The sequence below is a fragment of the Oryctolagus cuniculus genome, chromosome 4 (genome assembly GCF_051225735.1).
Source record: "Oryctolagus cuniculus isolate XC-2025 breed Fujian yellow rabbit chromosome 4, ASM5122573v1, whole genome shotgun sequence".
Taxonomy (NCBI): Eukaryota; Metazoa; Chordata; class Mammalia; order Lagomorpha; family Leporidae; genus Oryctolagus; species Oryctolagus cuniculus.
The window spans coordinates 40,371,980-40,397,518 of record NC_142870.1 but is presented as its reverse complement, the minus strand read 5'-3'; the positions used below and the strand labels follow the sequence as shown (position 1 = coordinate 40,397,518).

Genomic DNA, 25,539 nt, shown 5'->3' with positions numbered 1-25,539 from the left:
ATGGTGGGGGATGGTGCAGGCCAAAGCCAAGAGCCACGAGCTTCTTCTGGGTCTCCCACATGGGTGCAGGGACCCAAGCCCTTGGCACATCACTGCTGCTTTCCCAAGCATATTAGTATGGATTTGGAACAGAAGTGAGGCATCTGAGACTTGAACTGTTGCCCATATGGGATGCCAGTGCAGCAGGAAGTGGCTTAGCCTTCTAACCACTGCACATGCCACAGAAATTTGCCCGTAAGAGGGAATGTGTCAATATCTAGGCTAAAATTAATGTAAAATCTCATTTAGACTATCATTTTGTGTCATTACTTCACAAACATTTTTTTTTTCAGAATCATGTACATGAATTTCCACCAATAATGTACAACATCTAACTTGTGATCCCAATTCCATTCATCTTCAATGATGAAAGTTTGGTTTTCAGTACACTCAGCATTCACACATGGTTCCATGAGGAACAAATGAGACAGTGGATGGGAGTTCCTTGAAAGCTGCTAAGTGATAACAGAACATTGAACTATATATAACATTACTTCATCTTCCCTAATGTAAAGTTATCAATGACTTGAAATTTCTAGTAGAATCTAAAACTTCTTCATTATACTTATCTTCATTGCTATTTTATTAGCATTTAATTGTTCCACTTATTGGCATATCTCTCTTCATTTTGTGTAAAAATATTCATTTGGTTTAAAAATATTCTAGACCATTTTAAAATTCTATTAGATTTTTTTATTATCTTTCTTCTCATCATTAATCATTAATGTTCATAGTCTAATTAACATAATTTCATGTAATTACAGGTGTAGAACTGACACATTATTCCCAATTTACTTAACTCAAAACATATCAAAGAAAATCCTAAAATAATGTCATATCTCAATTTAACTATAGATTATAAGAAAATCTGCACACTTAAGATATAATATATTGAAATATGCAAAAGTAAATATGGAATAACTTTCCTAAAATAGTGATGAGTCAGTTTTATATAAAGCATATAAATGTGAAAAAATTTTTTCTAGTAATCAAAAACATCTATTTTTTACAAAATATTTTTTAGCATTTTGTCTATCTGTTAAAATTTCAAAATATAAGTTCATGATAGGAATGGTTTAGTGGAACCTACTATAATTATTTTCAAGCTATGATATTTAGGATAAAGTAAACAGAGGTGTCCTATGGTAATCAATTCTCAAACCAGTATCTTGCAGACTATTAAAAGAAAAACAAAAGAGACAAATATGGTAGAGACTGAAAAAAAGAAAATCAAAGATAATTTGCTGATTTCATTTTAGGGTAACAATACTTATTTTGAATTAATAGACTGAATACACTTCACTAGTTTTTAAAAGTTTTCTCTTTTAAACAGTCCTTCATCCCAAACATAAACAATATCCTAAGTAACTTAATTATAAAATGTCACAACTTAAGAGCAAGCATTCACAAAGCACCATTATGATATTTCAATAGCACTGAGACCTACTCAGGTTAACCTGCCAACTATGTCCTATTTGCAAGTAAAATTTGCCCTCCTTCCTAATCAACTGCTCTAGAGCTTATTATTTTCCATCTATTTAATGCTATCTGCCAGGCCTCCCAAATGTTTTAGTCCTTATTTTAGGACCATCTCAGACTCATTAGCCTTTTGCATGACAGTGCCAATGTGACTGTCTGACAGCCTGAAACTTGGAATTGTTACACCACTAAGTCAAGATCTTTCCAGGCAAATCTATTTCTTTAAATAATATGAACATTTATTTAAATAATAATAATTTATGCAGCAAAGCAGCAAAGTCAAATATTGTATGACAGATATGCCAAGATATTATATTTTCAAATGAGCTCAAATCAAACATTTGTTGTTCAGATTCTGAAGCCATATGACTTCTTATAATTTTCATAACTGGTTTTATTTTGCAGTAAACTGTTATCTTTGATTATATTTAGTTGAATTTGAAATCATATTTTAGATATTTACCAAATACATTCAAATAGCTGAAATTATATATGGTTCAAACAAGTTCATGGAAAAGGGAAATAAAGTATATTTATTTTGGTGCAATCTTTTTTAATTCCAAAAATGAATTTTCATAATATGCATTGTTCAATAATTTTTACAAGCCTTTCATTCAGCAGGTACTGTTAACATGGCAACATTTTCTTTTACATTTATAGACAAATTCTAAGTTCAAAATATCAAAATTAGCTGTCCTGTTAAGCAACTAATTTACATTACTAAGAGGATCAAAATGTACTCATTAATGATTTAAGCTAAAAGATACTAGATGAGGCCGTCCCTGTGGCATAGCAGGTAAAGCCGCCACCTGCAGTCTGGGCATCCCATATGGGCACTGGTTCCACTCCCGGCTGCTCCACTTCCAATCCAGCTCTCTGCTATGGCCTGGGATAGCAGTAGAAGATGGCTCAAGTCCTTGGGCCCCTGCACCCATGTGGGAGACCCAGAAGAAGCTCCTGGCTCCTGGCTTCTGATCAGCGCAGCTCTGGCTGTTGTGGCCATCTGGGGAGTGAACCAGCAGATGGAAGACCTCTCTCTCTGCTTCTCCTCTCTCTCTTTGTAATTCTGACTTTCAAATAAATAACTAAATCTTTTAGAAAAAAAGATATTAGACTAGTAAATTAGAAAAAAAGAAAATCTTCTCTTTCCAATTGCTAAAGTGTATAAACTGACAAAATAGTTAATTTTTTTTTTTTAATATTGTTCCACATCTGTAGAAAATACTTATGAACTTGGGTCAGTTAGATTAACATACTATGATTTTTAAAAAGATTTATTCATTTATTTGTGGGGCAGAGTTACAGAGAGAGAGAGAGAGAGAGAGAGGGAGAAAGAGAGAGAGGTTTTCCATCCCCTGGTTCACTCTACAAATGGTCTCAATGGCCGTAGCTGGGCCAATCCAATACCAGGAGTCTGGATTTTCTTCCAGGTCTCCCACATGAGTGCAGGGGCCCAAACACTTGGGCCATCTTTTTCTGCTTTCCCAAACTGTTAGCAGAGAGCTAGATTGGAACTGGAATAGCCAGGACTCAAGCCAGCATCTATATGAGATGCTAGCACCACAAGTGGCGACTTAACCTACTATGCCACAGTGCCAGCTCTTACCATGATGCTATAGACAGCACTGGAATTCAGCTTGGGTTGGTACTGATGGTATGGATATGGTTTTGTTGTGACTTCCAATGGTTTGTAAGTTGGAAGGTTGACACAAGTGAGGGCATAGGGGAAGTAATGGTGCCTTTACGGGGTTTGGCCTAGTGAAACTTCCTTTGGCTATTGGAGAAGTGGCCCAAAGAAAGGATTAATGTAGCTTTCATGAGATCCATGAGTTCTCGCAAGATCCTTGAGCACTGCTGTGACTGTTGTCATGACAGTACACTGGGCCACTGGGTCATTCTCTAGCTTCTAGTTTTGCGACAGGCTCTATGATTCCCACATGTGTTCCAATTGCTCAGATTCTTTGTCTCAAGTCCATGAAGAATAAGAAGCATAACCAATGGTGCTGGCATCGTGGCACAGCGGGTAAAGCCTCCACCTGTAGTGCCGGCATCTTATATGGGCACCGGTTCTAGTCACGGCTGCTCCTCTTCCTATCCAGCTCTCTGCTATGTCCTGGGAAAGCAGTGAAGGATAACCCAAGTCCTTGGGGCCACTGTACCCACCTGGGAGACCCAGAGGAAGCTCCTGGCTCCTGGCTTCAGATCTGCACAGCTCCGGCCATTGCGACCAACTGGGGAGTGAACCAGCAGATGGAAGACTCTCTCTCTCTCTCTCTGTCTCTCCTTCTCTATGTAACTCTGACTCTCATATGAATAAATAAATCTTTTTTTTTAAAAAAAAGAAGCATAGCCAAAGAAGTATATGTAAAGCAGAAGTTTAATTTTAAAAAGCAGAGAAAGCAAAACTGAAAGAAAAAGAAAATCTCTCAGCAGCACTGAGACAGGTCCCTGAAGAGGAAACCATTGAGGTCTGATTGTCTAGCGATTGTTATTAGCTGTAAAAGGGGAAGTTCTCATGATTGATCCAGGAGAGGCGTTGAGAAGTGACATCTTTGGTTAATTAGTGAAAGCTAAAACTTCTATCAAGACTCAATAAAGACAGCAGAAAATACATGAAACTTTACCTAAAATGCATAAAATTCTCATTATTAACATCAGTTTCAACAACACAGAAAAATCTTCTTTAAAAGAACCAGCAAGACTTCAACACCCTTCACAGAAGCTAGTTTCTTGACTTTTCTCAGGGCTTCTGAATCTCATCGCCAGATGGTGGGGAGAGACTTATCTTCCCAGAAGGGAATCTATCAATCCCCCCTCTGAAGAGATAACCCTACTATCAGGGAAAAGAGACAATGATAATATAGAAATCTTTGAGCTGGGTAGGGGAGAACATTGGAGGCAAGAATCAGGGCTCTCCTCTAGAGGACTGTCTAGAGAGCTCTAGTAGAATGCTTGCATTTGTGGTTCCATCTGCAAGATCATCTGGAATTTGATAGCCTCTAGACAAGAAGAACAAAGGTGTACAAGAAGGCCCAAACACAAGCAGTGTTACAAAATTGCCAAGAGGGGCTAGAAAATGATAAGTCCTAAAGAGGACAAGAGGGACTGCATCCACCTAGAACTTGAGCCTGCCTGTTTTCTTAAGCTATCTATAGGCCTGATAATGTCTTTTAGAATCTGAAGATTTTCTTCTGCCTGGTAGCCATTATTAATCCAAAAGCAACATGTTTCTTTTAATAATGCACATGTGTTGTCTTTTAGGGCCATGAGGATGGCTACTGCATGACTATTTTGTAAGACAATGCAACCCAATGAGTTAATAGAGAATTTTTGAGCCTTGTTGACTCTTACTGTGACCTCTCATCCCTGTTGAACTATTACTCCAAGTTGGAGATATAGATAAACCAAAAGAGGAATCTATAAACAGAGTATCTAACTCTGGGTCTTTCTAAGAGGGCATTGTGATGGACTTGTCCTCAGGAATAAAGGGGATGTTTGTAAGTTCTCATTGTATTGCATGTAGTCAACAGGGTTACAACCAAGTAAAGTTGAGCCAATATCACACAGTTAGTGGAAGTAAGAGGTGGATTACAAGATGAAAAGAACTAGCACCTCAAGTAGCAAGACGATTCCAAAAATAACTGCAGCTTGATAATGGGATTGAGGGATGAAAGGCAGGGGAATAGTGTGCATAATTTTTAAAGATTTATATTTATTTTAAAGACAGAGTTACTGAGAAGGAAGAAGGGAAGGATGGAGAGAGAGAGATAGAGAGATATTTCATCCACTGTTTCACTCCCCAAATGACTGGGATGACCTGGGCTGTGCTTTGCCAAAGCCAGGAACCCAGAGCTGGGTATCTCATATGAGTTCAGGAGCCCAAACACTTTGGCTGTCTTCTACTACTCTTTCAGCACATCAATCAGTGAGCTGGATTGGAATTGGAGCATCCGGGTCTTGAGTGGGTGGTGTTGTCAACCCACTGCACCACAACTTTGGCCCTTGGTTATCTTTTTTAAAAAAATTAGTTTGAGTTCTTTAGTGGCACAACAGGAATATCCATCTTCCCGAGATGTCAGAGTCATCTTCCACGATTGTATCTGATCATGACTCAGGTACCCAGGTTTTGCTTGTGAATGGTGGACCCAGAAGTTTAATTGAGAACTTTTACCACAATGGACATAGAAAGAATACCAGCATACAATTCCTCTCATCACTTTTCTAAAGATGGAGAGTTAGTTGGAAAGGCCTTGAGAAACACTGAGGCTCCTGGGATATACTTTACTTCATGATCCCTTGTCTCTAGGAGATCTTGAATGGCCTGTTGGAATTTCACAAGTTCTGTGATGGATCTGATATATATGAGGTATCACTGTCCATTAGGAGATCAAAGGAATTGCCAGAGATTTATGTCTTTTAATTCCTGGGCTGTAGGTGAATACTGTCCTGGGCCCTATAGAAGGAAGTGGTCAGAAAAGAGTAGGCAATTCTACCTGTGTTTCCACTGCTGCCTTTGATTCCCTGGGATCCTGGACTGGTAGATCAGGGGTGTGTGTGAAAGCTGGCACTCATGAACAAGCACAGTTATGTCAACAGGAGGTGTCACCCTTACTCACACTTTTACCTTCCCTTCTGTCTGGATCTCACTTTCTGATAGATATTCTGACCTGACAACACCTGGCTATATAACGTTTAGCTATCCTGTGCCTTTGTCAGTCCGTTTTTAAGAAGCTGATTTGCTGACTAAGCCCTCCAGCTAGAGCTTCTGGACTCTAAATTATATTTACTCTTCTTTTTGTTCTCCTTGGGAAGACATGGCTGTGCAGTCAGAATGATCTGCATACCTCTCACAATGGTTGTTGGGTAACTCCTTTCCTGATGTGAGTGTTGCCAGGGGTAAAGATTTTTCCCCATGAGTTCATCACTCAGATCCCTATGCAGAAAGTGACAGCCCCCAATCCCAGAGGGGTTAACCTTTAGTGCCAGGATACAGCAGTAGTGGGAGGATTGTGATCAATGAGAGTACAACAGGGGAAGGCAGCCAGCTCCCTGATCCAGTGCCAACCCAGTCACAGTCAAACACTGGGCATGAGAGAGAGAGCATACATTCCTGCTCCCCATCATCACATAACTAACATAGCTTGGAGGATGAGCTCTGTCTGGTATAAAGCCATGGAAGGTGACTCCACTCTGGAATTACATCCCATTGACCCTGGTACACAAAGCACCGGATCTCTATATAAGCACAACATAACTTTGGCATCATTTTATAACATGACAATATTTTCTTAAATGGCCTCAAGCAGTCATTATCTCTCCCAATGAAGAGATTTATCTTTTGAGAGTTCCAGGAATCCAATTTGAAGCCTCAAGGCCAAAAGACTCAGTTTAGACCTTTAAGTCTAAAGAATTGTCAGAGGTTTAAGCCATTTGATCAAAGCAAAAAGAGTAATCGTCCATTTAATCTGAGCATTTTATAACCAAAGCTGTTGGCAAAATCTAATCATATTTATGATACTCACTTAGAGAATTAGAAATAGGCAGGTAAAGATAACTGATTCTTTTAATGATTTATTTATTTATTTGAAAGGAAGGGCAACAATGAGGGAGAAGAGAGAGAGAGATCCATCTTTCATAAACTCCATCCTGGAGTTCCCTGTGGAGCTGAATCAGAAGCAGAGCAACTGGGATTGAACCCGTGCACTGATCTGAGATGCTGACATTGCAAGCATCTGCTTAACCCTCTGTGCCATGACAGGCCTGTTAACCCCTGTATGACTCGGTTCTCCCAAGCAATAGGCAACCAGATAATCCTGTTGTCAAAGGCTAAATAAAAATGTAAACAAAAATGTAAAAAATGTAAACAAAATGTAAACTGCAGAGAAGTGAGAAAAAATTCTATCAAGTTAAAAAGGGTTAGTGGACAGCTGAGATGCAGTACCAGTTCAGCTGGCTATGGCCAGAAGCATCCACTCCTCCTTCTTCACATTTGAGACTGAGTGCGGAGCAGCAGGAAGGAAACAGAATGAGGAGTGCAGATTTTAGTCTCACACCCTAATGGGCAGTTTGATTCAATCACAGACACTTCAGGTAAAACCAGGAACCCACCGCACCAGAAGCCTTCAAGTACTCCAAGAACTTTCTCCAGACCCAAGCATTGGACAAATATCTGTGAAAGAAAATTGAGGCAGAACAAGACCAACATTCCCTGTGCCAGGAGACAGATGGGAAATAAAGCAGATCTACCACAGTAAGCCTGGCCTCTGAGTCTTTACCACTGGCAACCACTTTTAACTGAGTGCATTCTTGTTTGTTTGTTTGTTTGTTTGTTTGTTTTTTTGACAGGCAGAGTTAAACGGAGAGAGAGAGAGATAGAGAGAAAGGTCTTTCTTCCGTTGGTTCACCCCCCAAAATGGCCACTGCGGCCGGCACTGTGCTGATCCAAAGCCAGGAGCCAGGTGCCTCCTCCTGGTCTCCCATGTGGGTGCAGGGCCCAAGGACTTGGGCCATCCTCCACTGCCCTCCCTGGCCACAGCAGAGAGCTGGACTGAAAAAGGAGCAACAGGGACAGAATCCGGCACCCCGACCGGGACTAGAACCCGAGGTGCCAGCGCTGCAGGCGAAGGATTAGCCTAGCGAGCCACGGCATCGGCCGCATTCTTATTTTTCTAATTGATGGATGGAGATAGATTCGTATCTATCCAGTAAAATCCTGGACCAACCCACAAGAAATGCTGCAAGTGTCTGCAATTCTAATTGCTCAGGTTCTTCACTTTGGGTCCACAAAGAATTGGGAGTGCAGACAAAAAGGTGTAAAACCAAAGGTTACTGAAAAGAATGCAGAGAATGTGAAAGCAAAAGGCATGACCTCTCAGCACTGTTGAGAGGAGTTCCTGAAGGAGAAAATTTGAGGGTTGATTGTCTAGGGATTTGTATAGGCCATAAAAAAGAAAGTTCTCATGCTTGGCCAAGGAGTGGCATTGAGAAGTGACATCTTTGGCTCATTAATTAGGTAAAAGTCTGTAATCGAGACTCAAAAAGACAACAGAAGATACATGACATTTTCTTTCAAGATGCATAAAAGTCTTGGGACTTAGGTCTGATACAACAGCACAGAAAACCTTGATTTAAAAAACATCACCTGACAAAATCCTTTACAAAAAAACAGTTGCTTAACTTTTCTCAGGTCGTCTGAGACTCATCTCCAGATGATGGGGATGGGCTCGCTGGCTCCTATCTAACAAGCTGGAGTCCATCTATCATTCCCACCATGATGTCACCATGAGCTGAAACAATAGGGCTGCCTTAAATTGTACTTCCAACCTCCTAAACTGTCAGCTAAATAACCCATTTTCTTTGTAGAGTTAGCATGCCTCAGTTTTTTGTTATAGTGCTGTAAATGTGCTTTTGCAATTGAGAAACTAAATCATTATGTTCACATCTCAGGTTAAAGTCAATTTTATGCTGCTTATTTTGGTCTGGAGGAAAGTATATTAAATGGGGGAGATAGGATTTTATATTATTTTATTTTTTAAAAATTTAATTTATTTATCTGAAAGAGTTACGTAGAGAGATACAGCCAAAGAAAGAGAGAGGTCTTTCATCCACTGGTTCACTCCCCAAATGACTACAATGGCCAGAGCTGAGCTGATTTGAAGCCAGGAGCTTGGAGCTTCTTCTGGGTCTCCCACACTGGTTCAGGGGCCCAAAGACTTGGGCCATCTTCTACTTCTTTCCCTGGCCACAGCGGAGAGCTGAATCAAAAGTGGAGTAGCCAGGACTCAAATCAGCGCCCATATGGGATGCCAGTGCTCCAGGCCACGGCTTTAACCTGCTGCACAGCAGCACCGGCCCCTATATTATATCATTAATTTAAGGAAAGAATCATAAATGTACCATTGCCTTATAATTTTGTGCTGGGATCATTAACAATTATGTAGAGATTGAGATGGAACCTATCTGAAGACACACACAGAAACTTCACAGAGGGAATTCAAATCAGATGACTTCAAAACAAAGAATTTCTCTTTTATCTCACTTTTTTTTTTCTTTAAAGACTTTATTTAGTTGAAAAGGAGAGTAAGAGAGAGAAGTACAAAGAGACTTTCTATCCACTGGTTCAGTTCCCCAAATGGCCACACTGGCCTCAGTTGGGCCAGGCTAAAGATAGGAGCCAACTACATTCTTATCTCCCACAGGGATGGCAGGAACCCAAGCACTTAAGCCATCATTTGCCATCATCTGCTGCTTTCCCAGGAACAACAGCAGAAAGCTGAATCAGAAGCAGAGACGCCCAGACTGAACCGGCACTCTGCTATGGAATGCCACTGCTGCAAGATCCATGATGCTGGCGTCTCATACTGCTATTCTTAACAGACTTATTTTTGCAGCGGGCATTTGGGACAGCAGTTAAGCTGTTGATTGGGATGTCCACATCCCAGATTGAAATCCTTGGGTTTGTGTTCTATTCCCACTCCCAGTTCCAGCCTCCTGCTAAAATGTCCCCTGGGACGCAATTAACTGGGTCCCTGACCTCTGTACATGAGACCCAGATTGTGTTCCAAGATCTCAGCTTTGTCCCAGTCAAATCCTATCTGTTGCAGACATTTGAGGAGAGAACCAGCAAATGAGAGTTTCTCTCTCAATCTCTCTCCCTTTCTCTCTTTTTCTCCCTCTCCCTGTCAGCCTATGTGGTCATGTTAAAATTTTTTAAATTTTCAAACAACCTTATTTTGCACCTCTATAATTTATTATTATTAATTATTAGAAATCAAAGGGGTGCAATGAAGACTGATCTGACAACTACCATGTTTATGAACATAATTTGAATCACTTCAAACATGGGCCAAATAAAACATTTTAAGCATTATTTTGTGAATTTTTGCAATTCATTTTGTGATTTATTCAAATAAATATACCATCTAGACCAACATTTGTGTCTGCTATATGAATTGTGGATCATGAGTCACTGATACATTGGTATATGTTTTTAGTAATAGTCACTGGTTGAAACATGTCCTCAAAGAATTCATTTCAGAGGCCGGTGCTGTGGCGAAGCAGGTAAAGCTGCCAACTGCAGTACCAACATCCCATATGGGCACCTGTTCAAGTTCCGTCGGCTCCACTTCTGAACCAGCTCTCTGCTAACCTGCTTGGGAAGGCAACGGAGGATCACTCCCTTCTGGGAGACCTGGAGGAAGCTACAGGCTCCTGGCTTCGAACTGGACCAGCTCTTGCTGCTGTGGCTGTTTGGGGACTGAACCAGCAGATAGAAGACCTCTTTTTCTGTGCCTCTGCCTCTGCTTCTCTGTAACTCTCCTTTCAGATAAATACATAAATAAACCTCTAAAAAAAAAGAATTCACTTCATATGGGAAGATAAACCTACTTCAAATGGGAAACCAATGATTTTAATGATTAGGCTACAAAAATTAAAATAAAGTATAATAAATAACAAGGATGCAATGAAAAGCTATAAATTTAAGGCACCATGGTTTGCAATGTTAAAATTTCAAGAGAGGAGCTGGAGCTGTGGCATGGTAGGTTAAGCTTCCACCTGTAGTGCTGGCATCCCATATGGTGCTGGTTCATGCTCCAGGTGCTCTTCTTCTGATCCAGTTCTCTGCTTATGGCCTGGGAAAGCAGTGGAAGATGGCCCAAGTCCTTGGGCCCCTGCAACCATGTGGGGGACCCAGAAGAAATTCCTGGATCCTGGCTTCAGACTGGCCCAACTCAGTGCCTTGTGGCCACTTGGGGAGTGAACAAGTGGATGTAAGACCTTTTCCTTTGTCTCTCTGTCGGTAACGTTTCCTCTTAGATAAACAGATAAAATATTTTTAAAAAGTTCAAGAGAATGTGCCCTAAACATCCGTTCAAATAGAGGTTCAAGATGGATGGCACATCAGTGTCACCATGTAAAACTGAAAGCGTTCTTATGATCTTCAACAGTGGAGAAGTTAAACTTTAACACATATGTTCAATTATAAGAACAGATAGAACAAGCTCAGAGTAAGAGAGTTAGGTTATGCCAAAAGTTTTTAAACAAAAAAAGTGCCAAAATTTAAATCAAAGTAGGTAAGTGGGGTATGAAAATGTGAACTTTTTCACTATATTTCCACAAGATTTGAATTTGCACACCAAATATATATGCATTATATTATGTGCATGTTCATTTCCACATATTTTATATGGTCTGCAGAGTCAACAGAAAGGTAATGAGCAAAATCCATTTTAAAGATGGATTGATACTTGAGAATCTGCTTAAAAGAAATCCAGTAAATGTCATTCAACAAACACACAGATTATACCACACTGATTGTTGTACTAATATTACTTGATAATGTACTATATTTATAATCTTTGTACTATAAAGCTGACAAAAATATCATACCCCTATCCTTAAACATATTTTAAAGGCAATAACTCAGAAAAATTGGCTACAATATGAAATATTCTTTAAAAATAGAACTTTTGTTTACAACTCTGTAATGCCTACATTTTATTTCATTTCCTTTTTCTCCTCCCATTTCATGATATTGCTTAGCATTGTGACGTGATTTTATTTTCCTTGTGTGTCAATTATCATCACTAGCTGGGATTTTGTTATTCCTTGTCCTTTTTTCTTTTCTCTTGGTTAGCATTAGATCGTGTGACCAGGTCAAGAGGAGGGGACAAAAGACTACAGAGAAACTCGCCTTTTTGCTCCCTGCATAAGCATTATAGATAGGCTTACAGCAAGGTCAGCCTAGAGAGCTGTGACCACCTGCTTTCACACTGTGAACAAAGTCACCTTCCCAGTGTGCAGAAAACTTCTGCCACTCTTCCTTTCCTTCTCTGTGGGGAGAAACCTCTCTCGTGAGCCTTCTGAACCTGACCTTCCAGCATGACAAGACATTCTTCAGGATACCATGCTGCTTAGATGGCTAAAGCCACTGCTTCACACTGTTTGGAATTTCACCCTTTGACACACTACACTATCTTTAAAGTTGAGAAATTTACTCTGGTGTCATTGACTTTTCTTCAAATTAGCTCAAGTTATGTCTTTTGTCTTCCTTAATTTTAATGAGAACCAAAATATTTCAGACTTTAGGGACTCAATCTACTGCTTTATAAAATATACAAAATATTATGGAAATATTGAATTAAAAGATATTGTGAATTCTCTATGAACTTTATGAATCAATTTTGCATGGCTACAGTGAATAACATTTCCTTAGCCTTTTCTTCTTCATTTACTCTAATTATTCAAATTTTTAAAATATTGCTAAATAAAGCTGTGACCATTGAAGATGGTGTAATAATGTTTGGTTTTACACTATTGCCTAAAAAAAAGTGGTAAGATAAAACAAACCAAAGAAAACAGATAACAGAATTGTACTCAAGATGTTGGCCATCAAGTAACAAAAGGCATGGAACCATTAAGTGTAAGAAACAAAGGCGGTAAAGTCCCATATATAATTTTTGTCTATTCATGTGTCAAAAAAGGCACCACGAGTAGGAAAATAGGCATATCCCAGGATCCTAATATTATTAAGAGAACAGTTAAAAATGCAGTAACTAAAATAGATCAAGTTTCATGATATAGTACCAAATTGAATTTAAATAGCTACAAAAATGAAGAATTCCAGAGATCTTCAGAGAGTGCCCCTTAAATATTCAACAGAGTATTGATCAACACATTGCAGCCAATGACATTACATGAAAACATGGAGAGAACTACCCTAAAGGAATACCAGAAATTATAGCGAGAAACAAAATAATTAAATCATTTAACTATATCCAAGAAGAAAACTTGATAATATAAGTAGAAATACAAAGAATAAATAACATAAAATAAAATAAATAAATAACAGTAAAATAATAATGTCTACAACACAATGAAAAAACACCAAAAAATAAAATAGATGTGAAAATATGGTTCCATAATACAGAGGAAAATATCAACAAAAATTAAGTCATGATTGACATAGATGATAGAATTAGAAATTAATGAAAATAAATTATTATAGCTGAATTCTACATGCTCAGAAATCAATTAGAGACATGGAAAGCATTATAGAAAAATCACATTTATAGAAGCAAAATTATTTTTGATGTGATATTACTGGGATGAAATTAATAGTAGATGACACATTGTAGAAGAAAAGATAAGTGAACTTAAAGAAATAGCAATAGAAATGATTATAGATTATACACAGAGAGAAAAGAAATTCTTTTAAAAAATTGGTTATATTACCAGAACTATATACATGAAATCATAGCCTTCAAGGAAGGATATATATATAAGCCATAGACAATAAATAGTTGTGAATGCAAGTAAAGTTATGAAGTCACAGTTTTAATATGCTTATTACTTTTAAAACAAAAGAGCCTTTATTTCCTTTCTTGCATAATGGCTCTGGCTAAAACTTCCAAAATTATATTGAATAGCAGTGGTGAGAGTGGGCATCCCTGTCCGGTACCAGATCTCAGTGGAAATGCTTCCAACTATTCCCTATTCAATAGGATGCTTGCCGTGGGTTTTTCATAAATTGCTTTGATTGTTTTGAGGAATGTTCCTTCTATATCCAATTTGCTTAGAGTTTTCATCATGAAAGGGTGTTATATTTTATTGAATGCTTGCTCTGTATCTATTGAGATAATCATATGGTTTTTCTTCTGCAGTTTGTTAATGTGGTCTATCATATTGATTGATTTGTGAACATTGAATCATCCCTGCATACCAGAGATAAATCCCACTTTGTATGGGTGGACGATCTTTCTGATGTGTTGTTGCATTCTATTGGCCAGAATTTTATTGAGGATTTTTGCATCTATGTTCATCAGGGATATTGGTCTGTAATTTTCTTTCAATGCTGCATCTTTCTCTGGCTTAGGGATTAAGGTGATGCTGGCTTCATAGAAAAAGTTTGGGAGGATCCCCTCTGTTTCAATTGTTCTGAATAGTTTGAGGAGAATTGGAGTTAGTTCTTCTTTAAATGTCTGGTAGAATTCAACAGTGAATCTATCTGGTCCTGGGCTTTTCTTTGTTGGGAGGGCCTTTATTACTGTTTCAATTTCTGTCTCAGTTATGGGTCTGTTTAGGTTTTCTCTGTCTTCATGATTCAATGTAGGTGGGTTGTTTGTGTCCAGGAATCTATCCATTTCTGATAGATTTCCCTGTTTCCTGGCATACAAGTCCTTGTAGTAATTTCAGATAATTCTTTATATTTCTGTGGTGTCTGTTGTGATGTTTCCTTTTTCATCTCTCTGATTTGGGTCTTTCTTTAGTTAGCTGGGCTAATGATGTGTCCATTTTGTTATTTTTTTTTTCAAAAAAACAGCTCTTCGTTTGGCTGATCTTTGTAAATATTTTTTGGATTCAATCCTATTGATTTCTTCTCTGATTTTAATTATTTCTGTTATCCTTCTAGGTTTGGGTCTGGATTGCTGCAGTTTTTCTAGATACCTGAGATGCATTGAAAGCTCATTTATTTGGTATCTTTCCAATTTCTTGATGTAGGCACCTATTGATATAAACTTTCCTCTTAACACCACTTTTGCTGTATCCCATAAGTTTTGGTATGTTGTGCTGTTATCCTCATTTACTTCCAGAAAGTTTTTGATTTCTCTTTTGATTTCTTCTATGACCCAGTGTTCATTCAGGAGCATGTTGTTCAGTCTCCATGTGTTTGCATGTGTTCTAGGGATTCCTGAGTTGCTAATTTCCAGCTTCATTCCACTGTGGTCTAAGAAGATGCATGGTATGATGTTGATTTTCTTGAATTTGCTGAGACTTGCTTTATGTCCTAGTATGTGGTCAGTCCTAGAGTAGGTTCCATATACTGCTCAGAAGAGTGTAAATTCTTTAAGTGTAGGATGAAAAGTTCTGTAGATATCTGTTAGATCCGTTTGGGCTACAGTGTTGTTTAAATCTACTGTATCCTTGTTGACCTTCTGTCCGGATGATCTGTCTATTTCTGAGAGTGGAGTATTGAAGTCCCTAATACTATTGTATTGGAGTCTATTTCTCACTTTAAGTCCATTATCATATCTTTTAAATCATAAACCGTGCCTTGTAATTAGGTGCATATACATTTTTAATAGTTACATATTCCTGTTCAATTGATCCCTTAATCATTATATAGTGCCCCTCTTTGTCTCTCTTAACAGTTTTTGTGTTAAAGTTTATTTTGTGTGATATTAAGATGGGTACCCCTGCTCTTTTTTGGTTTTTGTTGGCATGGAATATCTTTTTCCAACCTTTCACTTTCAGTCTGCATGTGTCTTTGTTGGAAAGATGTATATTTTGTAAGCAGCAAATAGATGGGTTTTGCTCCTTAATCCATTCAGCCAGTCTTTGTCTTTTAACTGGAGAGTTGAGGCCATTAACATTCAATGTGACTAATGATAAGTAGTAACTTTGCCCTGTCATTATCCTAAAGATATTTCTTATATATGCTTGAACTTCTTGTGATCTTTTGCTGTGAGATTTCCTTCCTTAACCTTCATTCACATTGATGACTATTTTCCTGTGTTTTTGTGTTTCTGTGTGTAACACATCTTTAAGCACCTTTTGCAGGGCTGGATGAGTGGTGACAAATTCTTTCATTTTCTGTTTGTTATGAAAGGTCTTTATTTCACCTTCATTCACAAATGAGAGCTTTGGAGGATATAACATTCTGGGCTGGCAATTTTTTTCTCTTAGTACCTGGGCTATATCTTGCCATTCCCTCCTACCCTGTAGGGTTTCTGATGAGAATATAGGTGAATAATAGCATGGGTATAAGGAGTAGAGAAATGGAAGTGTACCATTTTAATGTTTTTATGATGTGCATGAAGCAATGTAATATTACTCTAGGAAAAACTGAATTAAATTAAAGTTGTGCACTATCAATAGAGTTTCCCAAACCCAGTGCTATGGCACTGAGTGACTTTTCATTGCAAGGAGCTACACTGTGTATAATAGGATATTTCATGGCATTTTTGGATCATCCATAAAATTCTATTATCATGACCACCATTTGTGACAGTTATGTATCCAGACATAGTCAAATGTCCTATGCTAGTGCAAAATTATCTCTGAATTTTAAGGAACAATGAAAACTAGCATTGGACAAATAAAAAATAATTAATGAGATGAGACAATAATCATATTGAATAATAATGGTCTAAATATCTCAATTATAATGTAGTTATTGTCAAATAGGCTTAAGGAACAAAACACAAATTTAGGCTGCCTCTAAAAAAACTCTTAAACTCATTCTATTTTTTTAAAAAATAAAAGTATTAAATTAATATAATTATATTACACTATGTTTGAAAAGTAGAGTATCTATGTTATTACTACCTGACAAAGTGGTTTAAAAGTGAAGAATATTACCAGAGGTAAAGAAAGTCATATCATATTGTTAGAGGTGTTAATATGTCAACATAGCACAACAATTCTAAATGATATTGCAACTGAAAATAGCTGCAAAATATATAAAACAAAATCTGATAGAAACACAAAAATCAATTGACAAATCTACAATTATTGTAAAAAATTTCAATGACTTTTTCTCAAAGATTAATAGGATAATTAGACAGAAAATCAATCAGCATATAGATTTAAACTAGCCACCAAAGAGCTTAACTTCATATATGTCTCTCTCTCTCTCTCTCTCTTTCCCTCTGTCGCTCCCCCTCTTCGTGGAGGAACGACACAGGACCCTGCGCTGTTCTTTCGTCTGCTCGGCCCTCCCCAGGTTTGCTGCTGGTTCTTCCCGGGTTGGCTATCATCCCTTCCACCTCTGTGGAAGGGCTGTTCCCCCGGCCACTTTCCCCGCTTCCGCAGGGGAGCGGCACACCGCCAGCCGGCTCTCTCGGGGGCTGCACAGGTGTTCCTTCAGCTAGATGTTCCCCAGATGTTCCTGGTGCATGTTGTCTCTCTCCTCCTTTATAGTCCTCTTCTGCCAATCCCAACTCTGCTACCCACACGCCGAGTATGCTGCTCTCCTCCAATCAGGAGCAGGTCCTACAGTTTATTGGTTGAACTGGAGGCAGCTGTGTAGAAGCTGTTTCCCTTCTCAGCGCCATATTGTGGGAGAGCAGATGCATAGAATAAGTCTTAATTCCAGTAACTTAGTCTAGTCCGAGTTGCTCCCCACACCCTCTCTCTCCCTTTCTCTCTCCCCTTCACTTTTCAGATAAAATATTTTTAAAAATCATTATAAAATTCATATGCATCATCAAATTAAATCACTTTTTGGCCATAAAGCAAGTCTACAAACTGTGAAGTTTTAAGGAAAATGTATGTTCCCTTTTCAAAACAGATGAGAATATGGATATGTAAAGAAATTATTTCCAAAAAATAATAAATATTTGCAAATTAAACATTTCTGGGCCAGCACTGTGGCTCACTTGGCTAATCCTCCACCCCAGGTTCTAGTCCCGGTTGGGGGGCCAGATTCAGTCCTGGTTGCTCTTCTTCCAGTCCAGCTCTCTGCTGTGGCCAGGGAAGGCAGTGGAGGATGGCCCAAGTGCTTGGGCCCTGCACCCGCGTGGGAGACCAGCAAGAAGTACCTGGCTCCTGGCTTCGGATGGGCACAGTGCACCAGTTGCAGCGCACCGGTCATAGCAGCCATTTTGGGGGTGAACCAACGGAGAGGAAATCCTTTCTCTCTGTCTCTCGCTCTCTCACTGTCTAATTCTGCCTGTCAAAAAATTTAAAAAATAAATTAAAAAAATACATTTCTGAATGATAAAATAAAATACTAATTCATTATATATTTTAATTTGAGTTAAATTGAAAAGGAAATACATCAGAATTCTTATGATAATACTGAAGAAGCCATTACTGGAAAATTATAGACCTAAGCATTTATGTTAGCAAATAAAAAAGGTGTGAAATAAATATCTTCCACTTTCAACTAAAGTTACCATATTAGCAAACTAAATCCTGAAGAAGAAAAATAAAATTGAAAGCAGAAAAATGAGAGAGAAATAGAGTAAACCCAAAGGTCATATAGTAGAAAACCAACAAAACTAATAAACCTGTAGTTCTAGTGATAAGAAAACAAGGAGGGAATATATAAAGATTGAGAGAGGTAGTATCACTAGATATTTATTACTAGATATTTATTTGTTTATTTTTTGAAGTACTTTTTTTTTTTTTTACAATTTATTTATCTATTTGAAAGGAAGAGTTACAGAGACGCAGAGGCAAAAAGATAGAGAGATCTTCCATCCACTGGTTCACTCCCCAAATGGCTACAAATGGCCAGAGCTGGGCCCATCCGAAGCCAGGAGCCAGGTCTCCCATGTGAGTGCAAGGGCCCAAGGAAGTGGACCATCTGCCACTGTTTACCCAGCCCATAGTAGAGAACTGGATGGGACGTGGAGCAGCCAGGTCCCAAACCAGTGCCTATATAGGATTCTGGCATTGCAGATGGCTGTTCTACCCACTACACCACAGCTCTATCCCCTAGATATTTATTTATACCAAAAAAATTCAACAACATAAATGAAATATATAAGTTCCTTGAATGAAATAGACTACTAAAACTCACCCAGAAAAAAATAAATAAGAAAGTCAATAAAAATTAAATGATTTTACTTTGCAGCTAAAATCTAGGGCCAGTCAGAAGGTTTTACTATTTAATTCAACACAATACTTGATGAAAATATAATTCCAATTCTGTACACACCATATAAAATAATAAAAACAGCAATAATTCTCATCTCATTCTATAATGTCAATCTTATTCTAATAATAATGATGATAATAATAACTCAGAGAAGATAGCACAAGTAAATAAACCTATGGACCAATCTGCTTCATGAGCTTACATGCAAGCATTTTAAACAATATGTTAACAATTCCAAGGTGGCAGAATAGCAATAGAGTATCTGTCCTAGGCTAGGCGAAAATAGCAAAATAAAGTGGAGACTGTGCATTCCCAGGGGAGAGTTGGAAGGGAAACAGCAGTGGAGATTCTGCAGAAGGAGGGGAGACACTGTGGATCTCTGTGAAGGATGCAGATGTGTAGCAATGATCATGGACACAACAAATGACCCCAGCAGTCCTGAGCCATAAAGAGCACTAGCTTTCAAAAGCAAGGTGAGATCAGACTGCAGCAGCATATGCCACTGCTGATATAGCCAGAGGGAGAGCCTAGCTGACTACACTGTCTTTGAATCTGGCCCAGAGCTCTGGGGGGAGCAAAGGTGCCCACTCACCCCTCTCCCTCCCCCAATACACCACCCTGCAACCAACTGAGAGAGGCCAGATGCCATTTTGGACATAAATAGGTAGCAGCTCCTTCAGGTCTTTTGTATGCACCCAGCAACTGGCCAAATTATCAGCAGAGACAACTGTAGCAGCCCAGGTACAACTGGTGGAGACAGTTGCTATCTTGTCAACAGAGGTAAATGCACCAGCTCCAGTTGCATGAACCAGGAAAAGGGAGGAGAGAAGGAGCCATTCTGAAGTTAGTTCAAGATGCAAAGACCTTTGTATATGCCCAGCAATATAGTGAAATGAGGACTGCAGCTGTTTGGTATTGTGCATACATATGATCCAGGGATTTTACCATATGAGAAAATCTGCATTCCCTATTGACTTTGAGTCTGGCTGAGAGCATTAACAGGGGGCTGGGTACTCACATACTAGCATGAGGTGCCCAGTCTCTCAACATATCACAGTCTGTGAACGTCTGGGGCTCAAAAAACCTAGGCAGAGCACCTTCAGGCAGCTGGCTTTCTGTGGATGGTCAGGCTAGGGAGGAAGAGTGTATCTTCTACATCCTATGGCTGTGGGAGCCTTGAGTGCTGAGACTGGAAATTCTGGACTACAAGAGTGATCCTGAGGTGTACCTGGGTCTCTGGAAAATTATTGTGAGTGGCTCCACAGGCTCAGAGCTCCCTGGTTGCATGTGGTGGGTCATTGAAGCAGGATCTGTGCTCACATTGAGGACTGCACAGATCCTTTGTGCAATTCATGTTGCACCCTTGAGGTGCACCTGTGAGTGGTGCATCCATGAGGGCTAACATCCAAGCATTGATCACCTGGGAAGAACTGAGGTGAGGGTATGATTATGCCAACAAAGGTGAAAATACGTACCTTTCTGTTAACAAGAGAAAATCTACCACATCCAACTTATATATCACCCTGCATACTCACTGCACTCTGCAGCACTTATCAGAGCTCCTTGACCCCATCCAGCACACTCCTCTGAGTATTCACTGAATGAGCAGACATTCCACTAAGTCACAGAGGCACAGTTCAAAGATAACAGTTATCACAGGGAAAAAAAAAAAAACAAGTATCTCCACAAATGTTTAAAAATAAATGCAGAAATTCTAGAAACAAGATTAAGAAAGAAAACATTATCCCCCCACCAAAGGAACACAACAGCACTTCAATATTAGAATGTGAAGATTGAAATATTGATGCAATGCCTGAAACAGAATGCAAAAGATTAATCATAGGAATACCCAGAAGTAACAAGAATCAAATCCACAAATTAATGAAACCCCATACATGACATGAATGAAAATTTTTCCCATGAAGTTGAAGCTTTAAAGAGAAATCAAAATGAAATCTTAGAAATGAAAATGCAAAAGATTAAATAAAAATGCAGTGGAAAGCCTTAACAGACTTGGTGAGGGAGAAGAATGAATAACCAAGCTTATGCCAACACATTGGGAAACCTAAAAGAATTGGATAAATTCCTGGATACATAAAACCTACCATAATTGAGTCTTGAAAACATAGAAACTAAAACATACCATTAACCAAGATGGATATTGAATCAGTAATAAGGACCCTCCCAATAAAGAAAAGCCTGGGATGGGTGGCATTACTGCTGAATTCTTCTAGACATTTAAAAAAGAGCTAATTCCAATTCTTCTCTAGCTATTAAAAATAATTGAAAGGAAGAGAATCCTCCCAAACTCCTTTTATGAGGCTAGTGTCACCCTAATTCCTAAACCAGAAAAATTACATCATAGAAAGATAACTACTTATCAATATCCCTGATGAACATAGATGCAAGAATCCTCAACAAAATACTAGCTAATCGAATCCATAAAGCTCATTCGCTGGGGCAAATGGGATTTATCCCTGGTATGCAGGGATGGTTCAACATTCAACATTCACAGATGAATCAATGTGATACATCACATTAACAAACTGAAGAACAAAACCACATGACCATCTGAATAGATGCAGAGAAAGCACTTGATAAAAATGCAACATCCTTTCATGATGAAAACCTTAAGCAAATTGGGTATAGAAAGAACATTCTTCAACACAATCGAGACAATTAGACAAACTCAAAGCCAACATCTTATTGAATGGGTAAATTTAGAAGCATCTCCACTAATATCCAGAACCAGACAAGTATGTCCACTCTCATCACTGCTATTCAGTATAATTCTGGAACTTTTAGCCAGAGCAATTAGCCAAGAAAAAGAAATCAAAAGGATACAAACTGGGAAGGAGGAGGTCAAATTACCCCTACTTGTAGATGACATGACTCTGTTTATAGGAGATCCAAAAGACTCCACTAGGAGACTATTAAAACTCATAAAAGAGTTTGGTAAAATGCTAGGATATAAAATTAACACACAAAAGTCAGTAGCATTTTTATATACAGACAATGCCATGGCTGAAGAAGAACTGTTAAGATCAATCCCATTTTCAATATGCATAAAAAATTGAATAATTTGGAATAAATTTAACAAAGGATGTCAAAGCACTCCACTATGAAAATTACAAAATATTAAAGAGAAAAGTAGAAGACGCAAAAAATGGAAACATCTTCCCTGTACATAGATTGGAAGAATCAATACAATCAAAATGTCCACACTATGTAAAGCAATTCACAGATTCAATATGATCCCAATCAAAATACCAATAACATTTTTCCTCATATCTAGGAAAAACAATTTATTTCATTTCTGTTTCTAGCACAAAATCATTAGTAAATATGGTAACATCCTTCCTTTGGTTTAAGTTATTTTTAATAAGCTCCAGTTGTTGCAGCCAATTAGGGAGTGACTCAGCAGATGGAAGTCCTCTCTCTCTCTCTCTCTGACTCTCTTTTTTTCTCTGTGTAACTCTGACTTAAAAATAAATAAATGAATCAAAAAAAAAAAAACACAAAGAAAGAGTGCTTTCTACTACCTAAAGAAAATATAGAATAAATATCAACATTTATTTCTTAAGTAATTTTTAATATAGTAATTGAAATATCATGAGAAACTGGTTGAACCAACACCTATTATAAAACATAAACAAATTGACATGATTATTTCTAGTTTCATGAGAATATTAAATTTTGTAAGATCAAAATATAGATGGAATAGCAACTCATTAAATATATACATTTGCTTCATAATCATTGACTCATTGTTATCTTAAGATTTTAAAAAATGATATCTAAAATAATATCTGAAACAAATTAAATTAAACTGACAAAAGCATTCAAATATCCTAGACAAAAACAACAAAGATGCTGCAATAGTTTCTTTATCAGACAATAGAAACTGGTGTGAACAATATATGTGCATTGTCAAAGTTACAATTTGTAAATTGAAAAATAAAGTTCTCAAAAGGAAAAAAAAAACACACACTGACCCCATTAAAGTTAGAATATGCATGCTTTCATAGAAACAGATGTACAGATATATTCCTGTTATTTATTTTACAAAAAATAATGTAAAATAGAATAAGATGCAAATATAAATATATTATGGTAAAATTTAACTTTTGACATTGTATACAAATAATCTCTGCTTGTTTTGCATGGCTTTCAAGTCAATATATTCTTTAGGCTATGCACATAAGTCAACACTCAGTTATGTTAGGTTGTCTTATATAGATTTAGTCTATAAGCAACTAAATAAAGCTAAATTTCTGGGAGGACATTGGGGAGTTTTGTTTTCACAATTACACATTCAATGGTGTTTTCAGACAACGTAACAAGTTTTCACTTTTATATATAATATTCTTTTCTACAAAGATTAAATATTTTTGTCCTCATCTGATTATTTAACTTTTCAAATTCTAAATATGTGCATACCCTGATTTAATTATGATTGTAATACTTTATTTATAGCATACCCAATGCCAATGAGCTTGAGTCATCAAAAGCCTAGTGATTCTGATTAAAATTATACCCCAGGAGAATGAGATCTGAGGAATATTTTCAAGGAAGAGAAGAAATTTTCTAATATGAAATAGCAATTAAATAGTGTTTAGTCATGCATTTTGAAATTTAAGCCTGATAATTTCTTTTTTTCTTTGATTTTTTTGAAGATTTATTTCTTTCAAAAACAGAGTTACAGAGAGAAGGGGAGAGAGAAAGGAAAGAGAGAGAAAAGAGAGACAGAGACAGACAGACAGATAGAGAGGGAGATCTTCCATCTGCAGGTTCACTACCCAAATTACCGCAATGGCTAGGGCTGGGCCATGCAAAAGCCAAGAGCACTCAACTGCTTCCAAATCTCCTATGTGGGTGGCATCTTACAGCTCTATTGTTTAGTGCAAATGTACTTAGGATTGCTGTAGGGCAATTTGTTTTTTTGATAGTGTCTTTTTGTTACCGATAAATTTCTTTGTTCTGAAATTTACTTTATTTGGTGCTACTACAGCTATGCTTCTTTTATTTTTTATATGTTATATCTTATTCCTTTCTTCATTCTGAATCTGGCTACACAATCAAAATTAAAGTGACTTTCTTGTTGATATTATATAGTTGAATTTTGATTTCTAATACACCATGGCACTTTCTGTATTTTAAGCTCTGTGTATATACCATATGTATTTAATGAAATAAATTTTATGTTAGCACTGAAGGCCTCTTAATATATTTTTTTCAGGGACAGTGCAAACACAGTGCCTGACTACTACAAATTATGTAGTCAAGTTTCCCACATTTGGGGAAATCGCAGGGGTCAGCACATCCGCAGTGCGATGGAGAAGCTAGCCCTGGGAAAACCACCTTCGTGATCATGGTGTCTCCCCTGCCAGTTAAGTATCTTAATATTTTTCATTCTTGCTTTTATATTTATATTTTCCTTTTCTGACTCCTTTTGATGATTGAGCCTTTATCTTGTCCTAAATCCCATTATTATTGATCATTAAGATCTTCAAGAAATCTCTGTGCAGCTATATTTATTGGTTGTTCTAAGGATTGCATTATATGTCTTTAAATTATGATGATTAATTTTGGCATTTTACTAGTTTGAATGATGTATAGAAACCATACTTTCCTTTAGAGCTTGTTATCCAACCTGTTTATCATTTAATCACCTTGACTATTTCCTTTGTACATTTAATACAGCATAAAGTAATGTTGGGAATTTCAGTTTAGGAAATTCAAAAGAAGAGGGAAAATGTTTTCCATTCACCTTAAATTTTCTCTTTCTAGAATTCTATCCTCATTCTTCATGCCCCAAATTTCTTTTTCATCTTTTTTCTTTCTTTCTAGAGTGCTTCTGTAATTATTCCTTTACATAGTCATGCCAGTGGCCGATTTTCTTAATTATCTTTCACACAAGAATGTTTTTATTTCATTTCTGAAATAGTTTTTTTAGCTTAGGATTCTGGTGTCGGGGAATAGTCCGCGGCGGCATCCCTAGGCGGAGGTTTTTACTTTCAGTTTTGACCAGGGAGCTTTCCTACGGGCGAGGCTCTCCGGAGGCGGAGGGATGGAGGTCGCAGTAAACAACAAGATGGCGGCAGGACCCCCGCAGTGAGTCTGCCTGCCTACCTGCTGCGTGACACCTCAGCTGATTGGCTGAAGGACGCGTGCCCTTCACATGAACAGAGACCAGATTGGTGTGCTCGATGCATGGACTCTAGCTTGCTCCTGATTGGTCGCATTTTGTATATAAGCCGGGGGTCTAAGGAGGAAGCTCTCTCTCTCCTCTCCTTTCCTCCTTCCTCTCGACCTCTGTCACGTTTACTTTCTCTAATAAAAAGTCTACTAAAGACGGATAAACGTCGTTCGTTCTTTTCTCGCTCGAGAAACCATCGTCGCGGGCCCTGGGTTGA

At 37.9% G+C, this 25,539-nt stretch overlaps 1 non-coding gene across 1 annotated transcript; it reads right to left on the bottom strand.

Moving 5' to 3' along the window:
• Nucleotides 1-24,358: 24,358 nt before the first annotated feature.
• Nucleotides 24,359-24,521, bottom strand: LOC127483103 (U1 spliceosomal RNA). The gene has a single exon (XR_007909066.3). It is a non-coding gene; the product is annotated as a U1 spliceosomal RNA (small nuclear RNA).
• Between the last annotated feature and the right edge of the window lie 1,018 nt (nt 24,522-25,539).